At 24.3% G+C, this 23461-nt stretch overlaps 1 protein-coding gene across 2 annotated transcripts in view; it reads right to left on the reverse strand.

Annotated features, from left to right (window-relative positions):
* LOC129609172 (basic-leucine zipper transcription factor A-like) overlaps window positions 1–23461 on the reverse strand; it is an 81870-nt gene that overhangs the window by 37945 nt on the left and 20464 nt on the right. The gene's annotated exons all lie outside the window — the stretch shown is intronic.

The following is a 23461-nucleotide window of genomic DNA, read 5'->3' on the forward strand; positions in this document are numbered from 1 at the left end:
TTATGATAATAATTATTTATTATAACTATATGGTAATATTTGTAACTTTAATTAGGAATATTATTTAATTTTAGGGCCTGATCGTTTATCTGGCTATTTTACTTGGCAAGTGAGAAGAAAGTGAGTAATTATCATATATTTGTAGTTTTCAAGTGAGAGGAATTATTCGATATTGCGTATTTTGTTTTTTTTCTAAAATGCATACAAAATTTATTCATTTTGTTTTTCAAAGTGAGACATTTATTCGATAATTTGAGAAAAAATGCATAAATCTAATTAAAAACAAGAGTAATCTTATCGGAAAAATGAAATGTCCATTAGAAAAACGAAGAATTCTGATTTGAAAGTGAATAAATAAAAAGTGAGTAAAAAAAGCGAGGCACACGATCAGTCTTTTACGTTTTTTTTTAGATTTAATGGTCTTAAGTAAAAAATAATCAACATCTTTTAATTATATACAACGTTATGTTTATATTGTCTTTATATTCCTTCCAGTGTTGAATATTTTACTACTATTGTACTTTTTTACTACCATTCTTCTCGTCATACTACATAGTACTATTTACTAATCAAACTAATAACTATTTTTTTGTGTTCAAAATACGAACTTATATTTTATTCTTGGCATAAATATTTTTTAAAATTATTATGATGAATGTGAACACTGGTCAAAGAAGTAGTTAATTTTAAGTGAAGAAGTATTATTTAAAATTCTTATGCACAAATTGTTAATATAAACAATATATTATAAACAATTCAATTAACTTTAAAATTTATTAGAAGGTCGTATTGGCAATTATATTTAATCAATGGTTTTAAAACAATTTTTATCCTTTAATTTTTATTAACAAAATGGCGGAGAAATTGTTTTAGTGAAAGAGAAAGCAGGAACCGTTATTACTAAAATGATTAAGATGTGATTTGTTAATTTTTCTATAATTTCAAATTTTTACGAATCAAATTGATATTAATTTGGTGTTTAAGGTTTTTGGTCAGTAGAGGATTTTCTTCTATATTTTGAATCTTATTTATGAGATCATTATCCTAATATCAAAATAAGAGTTAAAATGGAATTGACATTTGAGTTTATATAATGATAGTAATATGTACAAGTTAATATTTCTTTAAAAAATCTATATATAGATTTACATAAATAGTGGAAACTCATAGCTTGATCGCTTGAATACTTAAACTTAAAGCAGAATTGTATATTTTTATCACAACTATTTACATATGAAAGCTTCTATGCATACTATGAACCATTTTGACAATTTAAAGTAACACTTTAATACGGGTGGGTAAATATGTAATGTGACTCGTGTTGAAAAAAATTGATTTCTTTAAAAAAAAAATTGAAATTTTAAAATTACAAAATCATAATGAATGCAATTATTATTAATAAATACATACTTGCATACCTACATATTCTATATTTTTTAAATGCAATCTAATCTGTTTATATTTCTAATCTGTTTTGTCATAAGTTCACCCAAAGTTTACAAGTAAAAAAAAATAACAAACCATTGCGTGTAAATTAAGACTAAATAGCCTTCAGTCTTCATAATTTTTTTGTTTATTTCATATTTCTTCTGTTTAAAAAGACCTTGGGAAAATTTATTTGACTCACACACAATATAAAAACAACAAATAAATATTAATTACGTAGATGTTAATCATCTTTTATTCGTACTTGTTGCATTTTTTTGAAATTCTATTATTAGGTTGTAATGTTAAAATTATTATTTATATGTTATATTTTTAAAATTACAGAATTTGAACACATAATTTAAGAATTAATCAAAATTGTTTGCGTGAACAAACAAATTCAGTACAGTATTTAGGGTTTATTGTGAATTTTAAAACGATCTTTTAAAGTGGCAAGAATTTAGAAATAATATTTTTTTAATATAAAATTCCATTAAAAAGAAATTATTATAAGTTTTTGAAATTTTGTTGAATTTCTTTACGAGCGACATTTACAATTTTACATTTACAAAGGCATTAAAGAGTGCATATTTTCAATTTTATTAAAATTTGTTTTTCACCAACAATTCGATATTGACTTTTTTTTCTAAAAAACAACATGTTTGTTAGTAATTATGAACAAACAAATTTTACTATACTGCCAATTTTCTCAATGCAAACATAACTAATTTTCAAAATGAATGTTGAAAATGTAAACATAAATAACATAAATACCGAAATTTCATTATCACGAAAACAGAGAGCTTCCAACACTTTTACTCCAACTAACACTAGATGGTATACCTTTACAGAAACATAAACACTCTTGTTGTAAATCTCATTCGTAGCACTGAAATTCGGAGAAATTACGAATTTCATATTGTGAATTCGGAAATAGTAGAAATGTATTACAAAATTCGTACTAGAATAATAATGAAAATAAATGTCAAAATACTACTAATGAAATTTTCAAACGTAGAAAACAGTGGTCGGTTAATTTTTTTAGATTTTTATTTATTTGTTGAATTTTTTGCATGTAAAAGAAGGAAATGCAAGTGTTTAGTAGAATTTATTTTATTTATATTAAAATTTTCTTGAAGGAAAACGAGTTCATTTAAACTTTGTAATATATAAACTTTTTTTCATAATTAAACTTTTTTTTTTTGTATTTTCTATTATTTTTCTAAAATGTCATTTATTTTTTGAAATGTGTATTATTTTTTTAAATATCTACTATGAAATTTCAAAAATTTAAATGTTGTCACTTAACAGCTGTAAAATAACAATTTTAACACTCCGAAAAATAATGTTGACATTGCCGATTTTTAATCTCAGCGAGTAAAATTTATAATTACTCAAAAGTCTACGTGCGTAACTTAGCTTGAAATTCGTAGAAAATTACGAGTGAAATTCACGATACGGATGATCGTTTTTATAAAAAATAACCCAATAATTGCAATTTTTAATAATTTTTTCGATTCTTATAAAATATTTCTATTAAATTATTTGTTTAATTTTAATTTTGAATTAAATCATAAATTGATTATTTCTAAATAAAATCAATATTGTTGACAATAAATTATTTAAATAAAGAACAAGCATAAGAAATAAATCTAGATTAGTCCTTATTAAGATCACATCTTTCAGAGTCCATACATATTTCCACTTTATTGTGTTTATTTCTGAAGATTCTATTTAAAAAACAAAAAAAAATTCCAATAAAAACTTAACAGTTTATTATAATTTTGTAATCTTTCCAAGTATGTTCAAAAATGTTAAAAAAAAAGCAAAACTGGTTTTCTTTTAAATAATAGAGCGACTTATTTAAAATAAGAAAAAGAAAACAAAACTAAATTATTTAAGCAAAAATAAAAACAAGTCAATCGCAATTTATCATATGATCGAGAGTTTGGTTCGAGCTTTCTCGAAATAATTCTACGGTATTAACACATATGAGCAAAAAACATAAATAAAACCCCCCTTTAACGACATCATATAAAATGAACGTTATTCAATCGTAGTTTTTCTATACTTAACAATCCATATTTAAAGTCCACAATAAAGCTAAGAAAAGTAAACAACATTCAAACTATTCCAATGCTTCTATATTGCAATAATTTATATGAACACTATATGAAAAAACTAAACCTGTATATTTTTATACATATAAGTATAATATATACATATTATATATCTATACCTATACCTATATATATATATATTTGTGTGTGTGTGTACATATATCAATGCATATACAAAATGTATAGTGGAATATGTATGTGACTAATTTTATTTATGTCATAATATAATATTATACGAAGTTATACTGATAGATTCTTGAAATTTATCTTGGAACAAACTTGAAATTAAGCAATAGACTATAACACTTTTTATAGTTTAGGAACCGGAAGTTAACGTTCAACTGCGCATATTTCAAAAATTTATGTAAAATTTTCGTTAACAAATATCCCCACTATTTATTGCGGCAAAACCTCTCTTTTAACAAATAAATGCTAGTTACACTTGCAAGAGCTATTCTATTTTTGCAAGAGAAGTAAATAGATATTTTTATGCGCCTAATTTGAAATCTGAGCATTACTCAATATATTAAATGCGTGCAACTTACCGACGTCATGTAATAAATTCCGGGTCATAAATTCCAATATACGTTAACCAATATATGTATGCAACTGATTACTTTGTTTTATTTTTGCACTTCTTTCAAGTTTGATGCATAAGTGAATCTTAAATTGAAAAATATGTATTTTAAATTGTGATCAAAAATTGCTTAATTGCAGATAATTGTCATTTGCATATCAAGCAAATGACGTGATTGACATTATCTTCAAATCTTTGACGTACTGGAAAATGGCCTGCGTATATAGATGTTTTGAAATTTTTTAAAAAAGAATAAAGACAACAAGCGTCGTTTCAGATGAAATGTTCTACATAAAAAATATTTTTTGCTCCGGGTATGCAGGCATTATGCAATAATTTTTTTAGGAAAAGAAATTAGGGGGATTTTTGTTTTGGCTAAATGTCCACAAAAAGTTTTAAGTTTGATAACTTTAAACGTCCTGTATTGTTATCGATATTCTCAGAAATATTTAAGGAACCTGGCCATCTGTTACCGGGATTGTATTTATTACAAATACTGAATTTGCTTCTTGGAAATACTTGGAGTAGAGGGCTTAAACCGATTTTCTTGCTTTACTGTATTAATCACAGCCTCTCCAATTAATCAAATCTGGAACAATTACTTAAAATGTAAAATGTTTGAAAATTTGTACTTTTTTTCAAAATGTTCGAAAATTTTTTGAGTTTCCTACAATGAAATTTAAGTATTAGCACGATTTAAGTTTTTCTTTTGAATTTTTTGAATTTCTTTTCGCTTTATGCAATCTTTATAACAGTTCAATGAAACGTGTTTTATAAAATTGGGTCCATCTATGCATGTACATATATATGTACATACTCATACACACATGCACAAGTAAATAAATAACTAATTCGAAATATTTTTTTTTATTTATTAATTTTAAAAGTAAAAAAAAAACCATATATAAGACACGTGAAAATTTTAATGCATGACTTGTAAGTAAAGCTTAAAATCGCTGCCTTCTTAGCTTTCTCTTGTATTTTTATTTTTGATTTTTAAAATAGTCTATACAATTTGGCAAAAAATTTCAGTTCAATCGTTTTATTGAAAATTACGCCTTGAATATGAACACTTTTTAATTTTTTTTTCTACAAAAATTACATATATATACAAATACAAATATATATGTATTGTATTTGTATATTCTGTTAAAAATGCCATGAATTCTAAAGATGAGAAAGTGAGCAGAAAATAGAAACAAAGTTGAGTCCAACCAATGATTGGTAAAAATCACTTTCAAAACAGTCAAAATCACGTTCAAAAACAGCCTACATTATTTAAATTACTTTTATTCATATATCAAAATATATCGATTTATTGCATATATTTAGGATGAGCAAAAGAAAATATTTGGAAAAAAGCGTTAACATAATGATTGAATTGGACGGTTAAGTTAATGAGTTAACAAAAATAATTACACTTTTTGAAGGTATAGTATTTACTGTTACCTTTCGTTTTTATAAAAATTTGGAAAAGCTTGCAGTTTCGGAAATATTAGGCACCGAAAGTTCAAATTTTACAAATTTCAAGAGGCAATAACTTGGATGGAGTGGAAGTAGAAAAAAATTTATTAAATATTTGTGCCTAAAAGCTGCTAAAATTTCAGACTCCTACTAGATGCGGTCTGGAAGCAATACGATATCAAAAATGTGAAAAAACATGTCATAGGTAACGGTTAACTTTAACACCAATTGTGTCTTTTATGATTATCAATTGTGCTGTGCTGCGGTAGAAAAAACATCGCTATCTTACTGTTTTTGTAGATTATTTGTGGTTTCGTTTAATAGACAAAAAATTGTATTTTTAGGTTTTTGAAGAGGCATAGCTTTCAGTGGAGAGAGATAGATAAAAATTTTCTTCTACGGATACAATTTTCTGGTAAATATCTGGAATAGAAACTAAAATTTTATCCGAAAATTTCAGAGTGTAAAAGTTTTGGTAAACAGAAAGACGAACAAACGGACGGACGAAACGAAACTAATAAGATTTTTTTTTTTGCAAAAATGCTAAAAAGCAAGCAATTTTTTTGCAACAAATTGGGAACTCTACAAAACAGTAATAAAAAAAAAAAAGAAAAAAAAAATTTTTTTCAATTTCCATTTCTTTCTCGTTCTAAATATTTCGGTTTTTATTGAAAAAAAAAGCAATAAAAAAAATTTTAAGCCGGCATGGTTCGAAAAAAGAAATTCTTTTATTCTACTTTTTTGTTTTTTTTTTTTAGTGAAAATTTATACAAAAAAACTTTTACAAACGATACAGTTACTAACTATGTATGTATGTACCAAGTCTTAATTCTTAAAACAAATGGCAGGAAAATTTTCTTATTTTGCCTTTTAACGTGTTTCAACTGAATGGATCCACGCATAACACTTTTTGATCAGTTTTATTTAAAATGTTAAAAAAGAAAATTAATTTTGGTGTATAATGCAATTTTACCATTTTAACATGCATTTAGTATTAATAAATTCAACATTTTCAAAATTAAAATCAAAATTACACCATTCAAGTTAATATAAAGGCTTCGTGCTGGAAAAACAAATTTTATAATTAATTTTCGTTAAAACATGTCGATTTTCACTACTATACAGAATTTAATTTGATTAATAAGTGAAGTTTTTAATAAAATGATGTGGCAATTTGACATTAATTTGCGATCTGGATTTGAGAAACATGATTGACATTTACATTTCAGGTAGAAAGTAGTTTCTGAATATGTTTTTGAATATTCACAAGATTATTAATATACAATGCTCGAATTAAGTAAATCAAAATAAACGAAAATCAAAAATGATTAGCAGCTAAGAAATTGGGATAAAAAATAAATTTTTGTACCTCCAATATTTCTCCAAATAAGCTTATAATGGATTATATATTAGATAATATAAATAAAATTGGATTATAAATTTAAATGATGTAAATGGAACAGGTTCTTGTCGAATATTGAAGAGCTGTGCCTAAGTTACGATATTTACTATCATAATTTTTAACGATAACTTTACTAAAAAATTTTAGGGGTAATTACTGATCATTTGCCTTTTTTGACTAAACTTACATATGTTACTAATACGAATCAGGTTTGAATTTATTTTCAATTCTTTAAATATTCTCAAACATTTAAGACAGATAAAATTTGCAAAAATCTTTTAATTATTTATTTATAGTTTTAGAAACTTCGTTCAAAATAAATAAATCATCTGTATTTTATAGACTCTTACTTTTCGAAAAAAAATAAAAGAAAAAACCAGATTTTAAATAAAAAACGGTGTTAAAAATAATTATGTGTTTTCTTAACCTTGTTTAGTTTTATTAATATTAAACCGGTTTCACTCTTTCTACTCTAATTTAGAACTAAATAATCTTTTCTCTGTTATATAACGTGAAATAAATTGCTATGTCGCTCTAAAAGGAATCTTTAATCCCATAAATATCAAATAAAATAACTTGTAAAAGCACCATTAACGTCACTTTTTCGATATTATGTAAAACTTCAACCTAAATATAATAAAATAATAATTATTAAATAAAATTAAATAAAATTAATTCAAATACAAAGAAGAATTTCACTCTAAAATTTCAAATAAGAAAAAAAAAATTAAAAGGTTAACACTATCTTTATCACTTTAAAAAAAATTTGAAAAAATTTTTAAAAATTGTCAATTTTATTAGAAACATTTTTCAACACTTGGGGTGAAAAATATCAAATTAATATGGCATAAAATTTAATTGTTACCTTAATAATATGCCATTAATTATGTTTTTCATTAAAAAAATTAATTTTTTTTTTGCAATATCAAAAGGAAAAAATAAATTTAAAAAAATTTATTAATTTATTAAAAATGAAATATACAACAAAAATTTTTTTACAATTTTAATCTGTTTTTATTTATTTATGAAAAAAATTAACAATTGACAACAAACACAAATTTTATCACTTCTGTCGACAATTTGACAGGAAACAAAATAAATAAAAACGACCAACAGAATTAATAAAATACTTTTTAATCGAATAAATAAAAAAAAAAATTTAAAAAATAAGAAAAAAAAGCAGAAATGTACATATAATGCCAAATTCTGGCATGAAAAATTCCTTCAAATGTTAAACTTCTAAATAAGACAATTAATCTTATACCAACCGTAAGAACTGACCATAAAATGTTGTGCGTGTTTTATATATGGTTATACGTAGAATACTAAGGTATTTGAAATAATTATTCACATAATGCACCAAATATTTTTTAATTTCAAGAATACGCATCAAATCGATGTGACTAAATGAGCAAAAATACAAATCTAGAATTATTTGGTTTCATTTTCACCACACATTACAAAATTTTTAAAAGATATGATTAATCTTAAAGAACAAATCTTATAAAGAATGAGAAAGTTTGATTGAGAATATAAAGAGTTTTCGAATAAGTTTATGACAAATTCATGAAAATCGAATGAAGTTTTGAGAAAAACGACATTATTTGACACAGCAAATTGACAATTAAATAATTCGCAATGAAAACCAATAACAAACAATTATAAGCCAAAAACGATATTTTACAGGAAACGATATACTTGTATTTTCGTGGTATACTGTAACCATGATGTGTCAGAATAAAAAAGCGTGGCGCAAATTGCCAAAGTAATAAACGAAATGAACGAATCAAATTGAATCGAAACGTAATGATTTAAATTATAATTGCACTTTTTGCCAATTGGTCAAAATTTCATGTCTAATTTATAAACTATGCATTTATTTTTTTTGCTCCAAAAAATTTTCATTTTATTCTTTAATTTTATTTTATTTCTTTTTTTTTTATTATTATTTTAATTAGAAGCACGCGTCAAATGGATTTTCTTATATTTTTTTTTTAAATTGGAAGCAACAAATTATTTTGTGACAATTATATATATTTTTTTTTGAGATTACATTATATGCAAAAGCATATAATGTAAATAAAAATTAAGATGTGATAAAATTAGATTTAAAAAATTAATTTTACAAGAAAAAAGGAAAAAAAATAAAAGATTTGAACTTGATTTAGAGAAATACATTTTTTTTTATTAGCAAGAAAGTTCATTTGTAATTTGATATAAAAATGTATTAGCAAATACATAAACACATGTACATGCACAATCCTATTGAATTTTCTATACTTTATTTATAGAAGAAACGTGTGTATTAGATCTATTTTTATTTTACAATTGCTCTAATTTTGGAAAAAATTAGGAATTGCAAACATTTGTTATAATCAATTCAAATATTTTTAACTAAATCGAATAATATGTAATATTGTATATGTAAATGTATAGATATGTATGTATGTACATATATGAATTTCATGTACACATGAATTCATGTATGCTTTCTTTTTCGTTCAATATTTTCTAGAGATTGAAAAATACCTCGAAATTTATTAAAAAAAATTGTTGATAGAAAATTTGTTCAATTTATTGCTATAATAAGTTTTTGGAAAAATGTCCGACTAAAGAAAAAGAGAAGCAAAAATTTTGACATTACCCAGTCATCATGAATGAATCGAATTAAATATTGAATTGTCATTTTTCGACAGCTCCAGTTGTCTTTTGCGTTATTCTTATAAAGCATCAAAAGTGTGAAAAATGAAATTTATTTTAGACAATATCATTAACAGAAGAGCTGTGCATCTCTTATCTTGATTTCTCAATAAGAATTTATTTAATTTTTAATTTATAAAATCAAATAATTTTTTCATAATAATTACACACTATTGCAAGCACAATACTCGTAAACATATTCGTGAGTATAAATTTTATTTTGAAATTATGAAAAAACTTACAAAACTCACGAATTAAATTTTTATTATAAACTCGTGAGAAATATTATTCATTTATTATTGAGAAATTTAAATCAAATAATATTGAAAATAATTTAATACAATTTATAATTCACGCACTACTTAATTATAAAATCACGCATTGTATACATACATACATACATGTAGAATTTGTTAAGCTTCTCTACATAACAGTTTAATACTTATGTGCATATACAGACTATTATTTATAGTTTTTAAATAAATTATTAGATTTTAAGTTTGTTTTAACTTATAAGACGACTATATTGTGTCTATTAACTAGAATTGAGTTGCTTACGTGTATTGAGTTGGCATTTTGTATTGAAAGTAACGCATTTGTAAAGGACTAAAAATGACGTTCATATTTTTATCGTTTACATATTTTCCCATTGTATTTTATGTTTCATGAAGAATAATTCCAGTGCAAAATCATGAAAATATTTTAATTGAATTAATTTAAAACATAATTTTAAAGTTAAAAACCAACAATATCAGTAGCAGTGTTTATTACATTGTATATCCTAATTACTTTTACGACTACATTAGTAAAAAAGTGATCGAAAGGTAATGATATATTTGATTTATGTTTGTTTTCTTTTCATCGCTGAAGACATCGCTGCTTACTGTGTACGAGGTAAAGCTTATTTTATATTAGTGTAGAGGAACTAGATTACTTTCTTACTGGGAAACAATTACATCGTTTTAGTAATTGTTTTGACAGATTTCTATTTCTATATTTATATACTATTTTCAAATAATTTTGAAATAATTCTGGTAAATTTATTTTATAAATTATTGTCAATTTTTAGTAAGTTATTTTTTTTGTTCATTTCAATCTAAATGAATTCTTTTTTAAATTTTTCATTTTTTTAATGTGTGTTTCACCTTCGTCAACACTTAAACTATTTAAAAATTTTATATTCGAAGACAAAAGTTATACACATAATTATTATACCGTATATTTTATACGAGTAATTATACAAAAAATCTATAATATAATTCTGTGTAAGTATATAAAAAACGGGTATATATATGTGTAACATAACCTATAACAAATCAATATTATGTTTTCAACTTGGAATTAAAAAACTTGTAACCTACTAAAATGGTTTACTTTTCTCTTTTTTTTTTTTGTTTGAGACATGAGAAAGAGACAGATAAATAAAAAACAAAAAAAAAATTTTAAAATTAAATATTTTATGTTTTATCTCTTTCTATTAAATCCGAGTTTTAGCATAATTTTGTATAATTTGGTACATTAGTCAATTTATGTTCGAGACAAATAAAAAAAAATCTAACAATTTAAAAAAAGTTAAGTGAAACTTTATTGTAGCAACATTTCATTATTTTAAAATCCGAATCGAAATCAGAAAAAAAAAAGAAGACATCAAAATATCAAAAAAGTTTTTAAAAAGAAGACAAAAATATCAAAAGAACAAAGTTTTCCTTATTATTATTCTCGCGTGCGCAGTAAATTTAGACTTTAAAGAAAAAAATTAAAATAAAGATTTCAAAAAAAAAATTTTTTTATGAGAGCTTTTTATGGAATTCAAAACTAAAAGAAGATAGAAAAATAAAATAAGAAATACATAGTAATAAACTAAGAATTTAGTTGTCACTGTCATTTTTAAGATTTCAGGGTCTACAATATTTTGCGCCTACCACCATAAATAACAAGAACTTTTAAGAATTTCGAAACTAAAAAGTAATTTTTGTTTAAAGGAACGGAATATATATACATACGTATAAGAAAACTACGTACATACATACAAACATACAACATAATTGCATACATAAATGCATACGTATTATGATGTAATCTAGTAAATAGCCATGATTTCGTTACATTAACTGCGTGTGTGTTGCTATATTAAGTAAAATACATGTATGGTAGAATCAAAGCGTTTCTAAAACTGCTTCATATTGACATTTAAGTTTTATGTTCTTAAATGAAAGAATGATGTTTTGTTGTTCACATATAATGTTTTTCACAAAAGCATTAAGAAATATTTTAGATGTCATACAGTTTTTTTTTTAAATTCCCATCTCCACCGTTCTAAAAGTTGCAAACGCTCAGTATGGTTGAGTAGTACAACAATAAAACAGTCGTTAAAATTACCCGTTACTTAAACCCGTTGCAAAATTTGACGCCTTATGTCTCCGAAATTGGAAACTGATTTTTTCTAAAGTTGTACTAAAACAAAAAACTGACGGTAAATGTTATGCAATCAAAAAGTATAATTGATTATCTTAACTCACAAAATTTAGCGTTGAATTCCACCATTATGTTAACGTTTCTGTCACTTTTTCTGTTTCGCCCATCCTAATTATATGCAATATGAATGAAAGTGAATTAAATAGTGAAGAAAATTTTTTAAAACAAGATTTTCACTTGTTCAAAGCAAAAGTGTGCTACTTTAACTTTTGCTTTAATCGAATTTTATTTTAAATTTATTGTTAAAAATGGATAATAAAAGTCAACACACGTTACTAATTTGTACTTTATAATAAGCTTATGTTATGTTTCAATATGATATAAAAAAATTGATTTCGGTTGTACTGGTTTTTTCAAAAAAAAAAAAAAAACAAAGTTTCTTATTTCAGTTGAATTCTTCTGTATGTTCGTCAACCCAACAATAAAAACGTTCTTTATTTTTCTTTTCTCATTTTATGTCGTTTTGAATTTTAAATTGTATAGCAGTTCAACATTAAAATATTATTGAAAGGTTGAAAACACGGCAAGGTTGTAAATATTGCAAAAATAAATAAGAAAAAAAAAAAAACAAAACTGATACAAACAGTAAATTTTTTATTATGTTTTATTCAAAAATTTTGTAATTCGTTTTTCTTTTCTAAAAAATTCTCGATCGTATATAAAAACGATCGGAAACAAAGCGTTTCGTTGAATTTTAACATTTGTCTTTTTAAATGTAAGAATCTAATTTGGGATTTTTGGAAATAATAAAAGAAAATTGATTTCAAGGGTATGTTGGTCATGTTTGCAATTTGAAGTTATAATTACAATTGTTGTCCGTTCTTGTTACTATACTGAAGTCCGTTTTGGTTTGTAATTACTGCGAAAGGCCCCCCACAGAATTTGCAGAAGTAAAATTACAAGTTTGCTTTGACTTTCCCTTCAAATACAATTTTTTATTGGCAGAAACATTTTTTCCTAGTATTATCGCAACAGTATAGTTCTAAGTGCATTACACTAGAATCGGTAATAACTGCAAATATGAATTCAATTAATTTCAAATACAATACAAAAGAGCGTTTTTAATACAATCGGGAGAGTTACACTTTTTAGATTTTTATCTTATGAATTTTTGAATTAAAAAAGCTTTTATAAGAAAAAACACAACAACTATAGTTTAAAATTTTTAAATAGTCACAATAAAAAATAAAAATAAATAACAACAAAATTCGACACATAGATTTTAAAAATGCGCCATTATTCAAAGTATAAGTATGTATGTAAGACGCGATTTATTTTTTCAGAAAATGTTGCGCATGTTGTGGTAAAGGTTGTTTTCTTATACTTGAAGTAGGTTTCAGAGAAAAAAAAATTGTATGTTTTTTTTTTGTTTATGTTAAAATCTTTAACCTAGTTTTTTTTCTAATTTTTACAATAACAAGCAAATTTTAGAAAATTTATTTAATTTTTTTTTTAAATACTAGTTATTACATTAGTTGTGTATTGAAAAATAAATAAACAAAATAAGAGTTACAACATTTTTAGTTGATTTTTAGTAAAAAAATTTTTTTTTAGAAACATAATGAAACTTTATAGTTTAAATTGAGATCATGAGAGCAATTGAGTCATGAAATTACTTAAGTAACTTACACGAATTATTTTATAAGAGTGGGAATTTTATATGCAAGAGCCATGAAAAAGAGCAAATAAGATCCAAAATAGAACTGTTATGATGAGAAATTGAGGAAAACTATTGCGAAAATTAAGGAGTTAATAAAAAAAAGTAAGAGTTTTTCTGCATTCTAAAATAAAGGAGTCGATTAAATTTAAAAGGATAGTAAATATTTTTTATTTTTATCAAATTTAGGCTAAACTCCATTGATTTACGCCAATATATGTATCTCAAAGTAAGTAGTAAATTGTCTAATACTTGCTACTATTCCGAAAAAATTGTCTAAAATGTTTGGCGAAACTAAAATGTTTATCAATTATGTAGATGAAAGATAATGTTTCCTAGTGCCAAGCAGTACAATGAGCGATACCTTAGTTTGGAAAAGATTTGCAAGAAGGAATTATATCTTGTAGCATTTAACTAACGCAAACCAAGACGAACAGATGAGTAATCCACAAATCACAGACTACCTTGCATAACCAACGAACTGCATAAGAAATCTAGATGATGTTTTAGTTTAAAGAAACTATTCACTTTGATTTTTCTTTTATCAATAAATATACAATTAAACTTATTTATAATGTTAATACAATAAAATAAAAAACAAATACTGAAAAAAGCACCACAATAGCTAAAAAATAAAAACTTTTTGATACTTTGATTTTGTTTTCTTTATTTCTATTATACGAAACGATATTTCGAAACAATATTAACTTTGTTATTTAGAGAACAATTGCAATTCATTTTAATAGTAAAGTTTTTAAATAATATAAGAAAAATATCCGAAAGAATTAATCAACTTGTAATTTCAAGGATAAATCGCTTTAAGAATTCTAATTTAATAAATACTGCGGTTTAAAACTTCAAATTACTAATCGAATATTAATTTACTTAACAAGAAAACAAAATAAATTATTAGAACTATGTTTAATTAATAAAAATATAATAAAAAAATTTTCAAGAAAATTAATTTCAAGTACCATAATGATGCAATGATTTAATTAATTTATACATAAGTGAATAAATTCCAATTATAATTATAAATTTCGATTAATCGATTACTATATTATTTGAAAATTCTTTATTTCGATTAATCGATTACTTTATTATATGTCTAAAATCTAGAATATTATACCTTAGACGTGACATAAAACCTGTGACTTCAATAATGCGCTTACGACGTAAATTTTACAAAGTATAAAATTCCAAAAAGTTTAGTAAAAGCTCTTGACATTGTACACTTTTCTTATGCGTTTGATACGTAGTGGAGACGTAAAATAAAAGTAAATCGGGTATCGAAAAAATCGAGCAAGCTTTTCTTATACCTTGTCATATAAATATTGACATAAATAACCAATTAAATAAATTAGCATTTATTTTCAGCAATAAAGTGCTAGTTATTAAGTTTTTTTCCTAAAATGCAGCATAAAAATGCAATGTTTTTAATGACCTAGTAACGTTTGTTAAAAATTAACATTTGAACAGAGCTTTAAATTGAACTTTACAAACAAATGTCAAAGTATGTAATAATATTGTAAAAATTGTATTCCAAAATGTACAAAAAGCTTTAGTAGTTTTTTTCTTACAATGTAAAGGTATTGAAAGCTCTGATACGGTACTACAACCGTATTAATACCGTACTTAAATCTTTCTTACAGCATTATTGAAGTCACGGAACCTGTCATGTGCTGAAATAAAATCTTTCATGTTTATAATTTAATATTTTACACTACATTTTGCTATAAAAAATGTCAATTTGGTTTAGGTAATAAAAGTCAATTTTGTTTGACAAAATATGTTAATGCTTCATAGCAAAATATGTTAATGCCTTACCAAAGAATATCAGTTTATTTGTTTTTGAAGGGGTTGTATATTCTTTGTATACAATTTTGCATATGTGATATACTCGTATCTTGTATTATTGTTTAAATTCAAAAGTTATTAAATGTAGTTTCTTTGAAAATCTAGTATCTACTCTTAAATTTTTTTTTTGATTTTATATACTACAATAAATAGTTTACGCAATTACTGCACGTCATCGCTCATTCACTTTTTTTCACACACAAAATCATTTATAATTAATTTTTAATAAATGGCTTTTTTTTGTATCAATAAATTTAGAATTTTACTTTTACATACTATTGCAATTTTTAATAATGAATTTTCTAAATTGATCCCAAAAGATAAAATCAAAAAATTTTTTGCATTTCAATTTTTCTATTTATTGATTTTAAATTTTATACTAATTAACTTGTAATCGTAAATTACAATTATTTGATACATAAAGCGTAATGTATATGCCACCAGCGTGTAACAAAATAAATGTGGTGGTCATACAACCAAAGTGTAAACACATTGTATATAACTACGCCATATACAATTTATTTACACTTTAGTATTGAAAGGAGCGATTTTTTATAGAAATTTAGAAAAGATCACAAAATTTCAGTAAAGTAGGATTTCTGATTAAGGTTAAATAGCTAATGCCTGTAATAAATTTTTCATGAATTCACGGACTATAATTTCATGCGAATCGCGAATAATATTTATTATAACGTTAACTCAAGTTAAACTAATTTGAGCCAGATTAAAAATGTTATTCTTTCTTGGAATTTGGCAACAGCGACAGAGTTTGATGGAGTATCGGCGAAGTTTTTCTGAGCGATTGGGTCGAATTTTGGAAAATTTATCAATGTTTCATTTGAAACTTCTCATTTTCCTGAGTTACTAATGAATGCTATAATAACACCAATTTTAAGAGTGATTGGTGATACTCGGTTGTTTAGATCATATTTTGAAAATCGCAAACAGACGATTAAGTTCGGAAATAATTAAAGCTCAATTATAGGACTGTAAAGAAAGGAGTTCCACAGGAGTCCATTCTTGGACCCGTGCTAAATTTTCAGCCCTGACTGAGCATGAATTGTGAAAATCAGTAGAAGAAGATCTCATACTGTTGGGTGAATGGCTCCGAAAGCACCGTTTATTATTGAATGTAAAAAAAGCCAAAATCATGATATTTCAAGATAAGAAAACTAGTGATAATTTATTTCGTTTCAAAGATTATTGAAAATTAAAGATTTTCAACTATTTGGGTGTTGATGGCGGATATTAAACAGACATGGAAAGATTACGTAAGATATGTTATTAGAAAAATTTTTCCATATATACTGATTTCAAGAAAGCTTCGAAATATATTTCACTTGTAGTATAACACATCAGCAAACCATAAAGTTTTGCTGATATGTTATACTCAATATATTGCTCGTACATATTGTCCAATATAACATATCGCAATCCAGTGTGGAGGAGATCGGCAGGAATTGTGATGGCAAGTTGTATATCTGCCATAAAAAGGCTATCAAGGTGATAAAAAGATATCCCATCACATTTTCTATTGCCACTCTGTGGCACAATGAACGATACCTAAGTTTGGAAAGGATTTGCAAGATTTTTTTAAATAAACAATTTTGAGACTCCTAAGCTTAGGTCTAAATTAATTATTTTTGAATAAAGTGAACAAAACAAACTTGAAAAAAATGAAGATGGAAAAAAACGTGCTGTTCGTCATTATATTGACGGATTTTTACGAATTTTAGGAGAGCGAAGAAAAATTTCTTCTAGGAAATTTTAGTTTTCTAGAATTTTAAGTTTCAGGATTAAAAGCTTCTCTAAACAGACATACAGTCGAACAGACGCATTCAAACTAATTGGCACATTTTTTTCAAACAGTTAGGAAATGTTCTAAAAAAATAAAATAGTTTTTAAGAAGAAAAACAAAAAGAAAACACAGATCTCATTTTCCACTCATAAAATTTCGTTTACATGTAAAATTTTCTTTTAAAAATAAACTAAAATCAAAGATAATAGCAACTGTTATAAAAATTGCATAGACGTAAATTGGGTCATCTAATAGGTGAGTCAGTTGTTATGATTTTTTTTTTTGTAAAAGTACCTATACTTAAATAAAAAATGTGGGCAAGTATATACATGTAAATATGTGCATGTAAAGTCTATATATGTATTATATGTTATTAAAATACAATTTCCTGAATTCATAAAATTTTTACAGTTTCGAATATTAAAAATTATAAGTGTTAAGATTTTAATTTTCATAAAGATACAAAAATCTTGATTTTAATTTGCAAAAAACAAAATACAAAAGAAAAAATAAACAAACAAACAAAAAAGGGATGTAAAACATTTTTATTAAGAGCAAACAGTCAAGGTTAAAAATCGTTTTTCAAATTAATATCAAAAATTTTTTAATAAATGGTGAATGAGTTAAAAATTTTACACTTAAAATTGTTCTATATCCATCGGGAAGCAAGTACGTTGAAATGTAAAAATTTGACAAACACAACTTAAAATTTGACTTAACACAATACCTAACTATCGTCAAATTTTGATTGCAAACTTCCTTACTTAAAATTTCGTTATTATAAGTTTCATCAATCAAGTTTTTGAGAATTACATTGCCAATCAGTAGAAAATTGGTTTGATCGGGTATCCCTGAAAAAATATGATCGAAAATCGGTTGAAAGAAACGTGTGAAGAGAAAACGTTATCTAAAGCACCTAAAAGAGTTGTTGGAAAATAAAATCAAAAATTTGATACGGCTGTTCAACTGGACACGGATAATCTATAGTGTACTAAATTAGGTGTACTAAATTAATTTATCGTATTGAAATGGTATTTGGCATTTCTTTGAGCTCAGTTCAATGCGACTACACAGGTCAAAAAAGCAACCGAATACAAAAAAACGTCAATATCAGTTTTCCTTCTGTTGTACTTCTATAATAAAATTTGAACGAAAATTTACATTTTGCACAGTAATATGTCATATGGCGCAGTGATTATTTCAAATTGCCATGTCACCCGACTTTTTTACACTGACTTTCCCCTCAAAACCAACTTTTCTTTGCTCACAGCAATGATATAAAAAGATTTTGTGCATAAAATCCGCTCAAAAATCGATAATACTTGTACATACATTTTCATTAAGCACTGTAAAATTCTGTTAGGTATACATTTTCTAAAATAATTATTATCAGATCATTTATTATTAAACAATCATAATATATACACACAAATTTATATTATATTTTTTGTTGGAAAAAATTCGATTAGATTAATTGCCAACAATTATTTTGTATTTAAAATTATGTATAGTTTTTGGTCCAAGATTGTATGATGCGAAAGATTTTAATTATTAGAAAATTCATGATATTCTTTCAATATACATATATCTACATATACACACATTTACACATCATAATTAAAAATTTATTAAAAAAAAAGAAAAAAAAAATTGAAATATACAATTACTGTTATCTTTTTTTTCTCTCACGTTAATTAGAGTATATGAAAATGTTTATTTTAATGACATGACAAAAGATTCATTGGCATACCAGATGGCAGTGCATGCATTATTTGTAAAAAATTTTTCAAAAATAATTTTTTTTTTTGTTTTTCGCCTGAATAATAAATAATAGAAATTATGACAAATAAAAATACCATGTAGGTATTGAGGAGGACACAATTTTAATTTTTTTTTTCATTTTTCAAGAAAAATTAATTTTTCTATGCATGTACAAGTATGTATTCATTTTAGAAACATGTGTATACAGGATAAAAATTTAATTGGCAAGTGACACCTGTTAGGAAGATAAGTGGTTTAAATAATAAAAAAAAGTGAAATAAATAAAAAATAAAAATAGAATTTTAGATTTTAGGAATTAAAATTTTTTTAAATGTTAGTTTTATTGAGGTGGGAACCCTGCCTATCTCAAACATAAAGTGCTAATATGTGATATCAAATAAAATGATCGAAAGAATTGATAGAAAAAATTTTTTGGCAAGTTTGGCATATTGTAATGAATATTGCTCCTAAAAAAGATCCATTTTCAATGTGAGTTTGACATTGAGTAAGTTCAAATGTTTGGCAATTAATTAAGTTTAACAATGCTATGAGTATTTCAAAAAAATTGAAATACTGTGTTTTAAACTTAAATTATTGATTAAGAGTACGCTGAAACCGAATGCTTAGAACTAAACAACAAAATTATCAAAATTATTGCAGTGCTGCTTTTACTTTTTAGTACTCAAATGCATAAGCATGTATTTGTTACTGTTAAATTTTATTAAGGAAACTAGATTTTTGTACTTTTTTTGCTGAATAACAAAATTTTAATAAATTTTATTTTTCTATTACATTTCTCACCCGATTAATTTTCTTAATATTTTATTGAATAAAGAATTTTATATTTACTTAAACGAAATTCGAATCCAACGAATCGGTTTTTAAAGTAGCACATTTCCCTTGAAAAAGGGAAAATAATAAAAAAAAATTATCTTCTACCTGAATTATTTTCATTAATACACTAGACGCAATGAAATATTGCATATTTTTAGGATTGATACAAAATTTAAGAGTAATTAACATAATGATGGAATTCAACAGCTAACTAGCTGAGTTAAAATAAACATATGTTGATGTCAAGACATTTACCGTTAGTGTTTTGTTTTTATAGAATTTTGGAAATATTTGGGATTCAGAAAAATAAAGACTTAAAAGTGAAGTTTTGATTCAAAAACTCGAAACAGTTTGAGAGAAGATAATTAGAATGGAGAATGGGGTAGATGAATTTCAGAGATATACATTTTTTACAAATCACCGCTTATTCAACATATACAACGTACACAAGCGAACGGAGGAACATGAAACTAATAAGATAGTTCTTTTGCTATTTTAATGGAAATGTACAAAAAATTATGTTTATAAAAAAGCTTTATAAACTAAACAAGAAAAAAATAATATAGAAAATTTAATTTAATTGTTATTAAAAAGTATTTAATTGCAACTAACTTTCAACCAGGTGTAAAATAATTTTCCATTTATTAAATTTTCTAAAATTATAAATTTATATTTGCGTTAAAAATTTTTTTTTTTATTAAAAGTAATTGAAAGATTCATTAAAGTAATTGAACTTTAGAAAAACAAAAACGTTAACATCAAAGATAAATTTTACATTTTTATTACTTATAGCGTTTTATTTTACAAAAAGAAAAAAAAATCTAAATTCTCACATGTTCTTATAAGTAATTGAAATTATATAAACATGCGAAAATTCATCAACCACAATCATATTCACAAATTATAATTAAATTGTAACGAGATTATTTTGAATAAAGTGAAAGAAAATCAAATTTTACTTTTGATTAATCAATTCACTGATTGATTCAAGTGAAGAATCGAAATGTAAATGTAAACATCGAATATTTTTTATCGTAATTGAATCGACATTGAAAATTTTATGTAATTGAATTAATATTAGATTAGTAAATTGTTACAATAATGTGATTTAATGTAAATGTATTAATCAATTTTAATATTAATGTCAAGCAAACATGAATTTATTGATTTTTTCAGATTAAAAACTAAGCTTTAAAAGAGAAATTTCTTCATTTATTTATACGAGATTTAATGAATTTCTAATAATGTCACTTAGAAAATTTACGAAATTTTCAATTTAAATCAGGATTTGTCAAATTTTTCCAAACATATTTTACTAATATCAACTTTTTAATTAAAATTTACATTTTCTAAATTTAAATCATAGCTTATATATCATATAATAATCTAATTTGTTTAAATCATCGGAATTAAGTATAAATACACAATTCAGCTTATAAATGCGATTTGCTGAATTGTGAATTAATATAGTATTAATGCATTTTAGAAGCCAACTAATCTCATCAGGAAGTCTCTAATCTCATATATCTTTTGATTGTATTTCGAATAAATCTAAATATAATTTAAAACATGTCATGAATTCTCTATCTATAAAAAAAACCAAAAAATTTCTAGAGTAATCATCATCATGATTGTAAATTCTATAAAATGACAACAATGTAATTGTTAAAAATGGATACATTTACAAGCGCAATCTCATTCAAATGCAACAAAATGATTAATGTCTACAATTTAGCCACATCAGAAGTAGTTTTATATTTTCACAGTCTATAAATATAAAAAAATTCATTATTTTTATAACTGTATAAATTTTTAAGAGCAATTTCCTTATAATAAACAATAATAAAATAATCAAAGTGAGTTAAAAATTTGAAATAAATCTTACTTTATTAAAACAAAAAAACCACATTCATAAAATTAAAATTATTCACTTCAAAGTTTAAGAATAAACATATGAACACTCATAAGCGATTGTCATGACAGGAGTGAGAGCACAATATATTCATTGTTGTAGTAATTACATTATGATAACATTATTAATAAGTATATAGATAGTAATCAACCCCTACTATATCAGAGAACTCCCTTCCATTTTACCCACCATAATTACTATAATTTTGGTTAATGTTAAAATTAAAGCTCAGTTTTTTTTTTAATAATAGTGTTATGATGACTTCGCATTTATTGAGATTGGTAATACTTAGACAAATTTATTGTTTAAATTTAACCTCATTTAACCTAATCGAAAATTACATCATCACTATAATATTGTTCTTCCTAAATACATACGTATGACGTCAATGACACAACATAGCAATATGTAATGACGTCAAGTCATTCATAAAATATATAGCAATATTAAATGTGTGCATGGTATAATTTTCGTTCACTAGAACACAATTAATCATTACAAGAAAAAAGAAAACGAGAAATTATTTATTAATTAGGTAATTTCCGACCTTCAAAAATACAAAAAAATATTTAACTACTAATGTTCTACAATAAAAATCAATGTCCTTTGTTAAAACACAATAAATTTACAAAAATATAAAAAATAATACACAAGATTTTAATCAATTTTGGCATTCAACAGTAAAAATAAAAAGAAAAATTCAAGACAATTCATGATTTTTTTTATCATAATTAATAATTATAAGTCAAAATATTGAATTTAGTGTTACAATAACAGTAATATGGGAACAGTTATAATAAAAGCAATGCAACAACAAAATAAATATTAAATCAGCTGTCCTCTTTCAAAATAAATTTCTAAAATATTTATTTACATTTGTAAGAGCGTAACGTCTATCAGCTGATAAAAAAATTTGACAATAAGAAAACAACACAAAAAGACAAACAAAACAAAGAAAACTCCCTTCCTTCTACGGAAGTTATCGTCGGTGATTTTATCGTTCATTTATTTGTTTATTTTTAATTTTTTTGTGTTTCACAACAATAAAAAAAAACACCGGCTAACTAGAAAGGAGGAGAAGTAACAGCAACAAGTCTTTATAAATGTACCTATAAATAATAATAAAAAAATATAATAGGAGTGAATTAAAAAGAATAATAAATGTTGTGTAACATAGACAGAGTGTGTAAAATAGAACCCCCTACCAAAAAATAAAATCTTCTCAACTAAAAAATCACAATTTTTTTTTTGTTATTTTTGCCCAGAAAAGAAGTAGTAGAAATAGAGTAGGTCTACTATCAATAATAAACACGATTTACCACTACTACTAATTCTATGGTGACTTCTTTTGTTATTTTTCGTTTTTCTTTTCTTTTCTTTGGAATGGGGAATGGGGGTAAGAAAATGATTTTTATATGCACAAGTAAAGTGAATAAAAGTGGTGTAAAATTTATTTTTTTTCTTTATTATTATTTTATT

This window comes from Condylostylus longicornis, unplaced genomic scaffold (assembly GCF_029603195.1).
Source record: "Condylostylus longicornis isolate FDR11 unplaced genomic scaffold, ASM2960319v2 ptg000001l, whole genome shotgun sequence".
Classification (NCBI taxonomy): Eukaryota; Metazoa; Arthropoda; class Insecta; order Diptera; family Dolichopodidae; genus Condylostylus; species Condylostylus longicornis.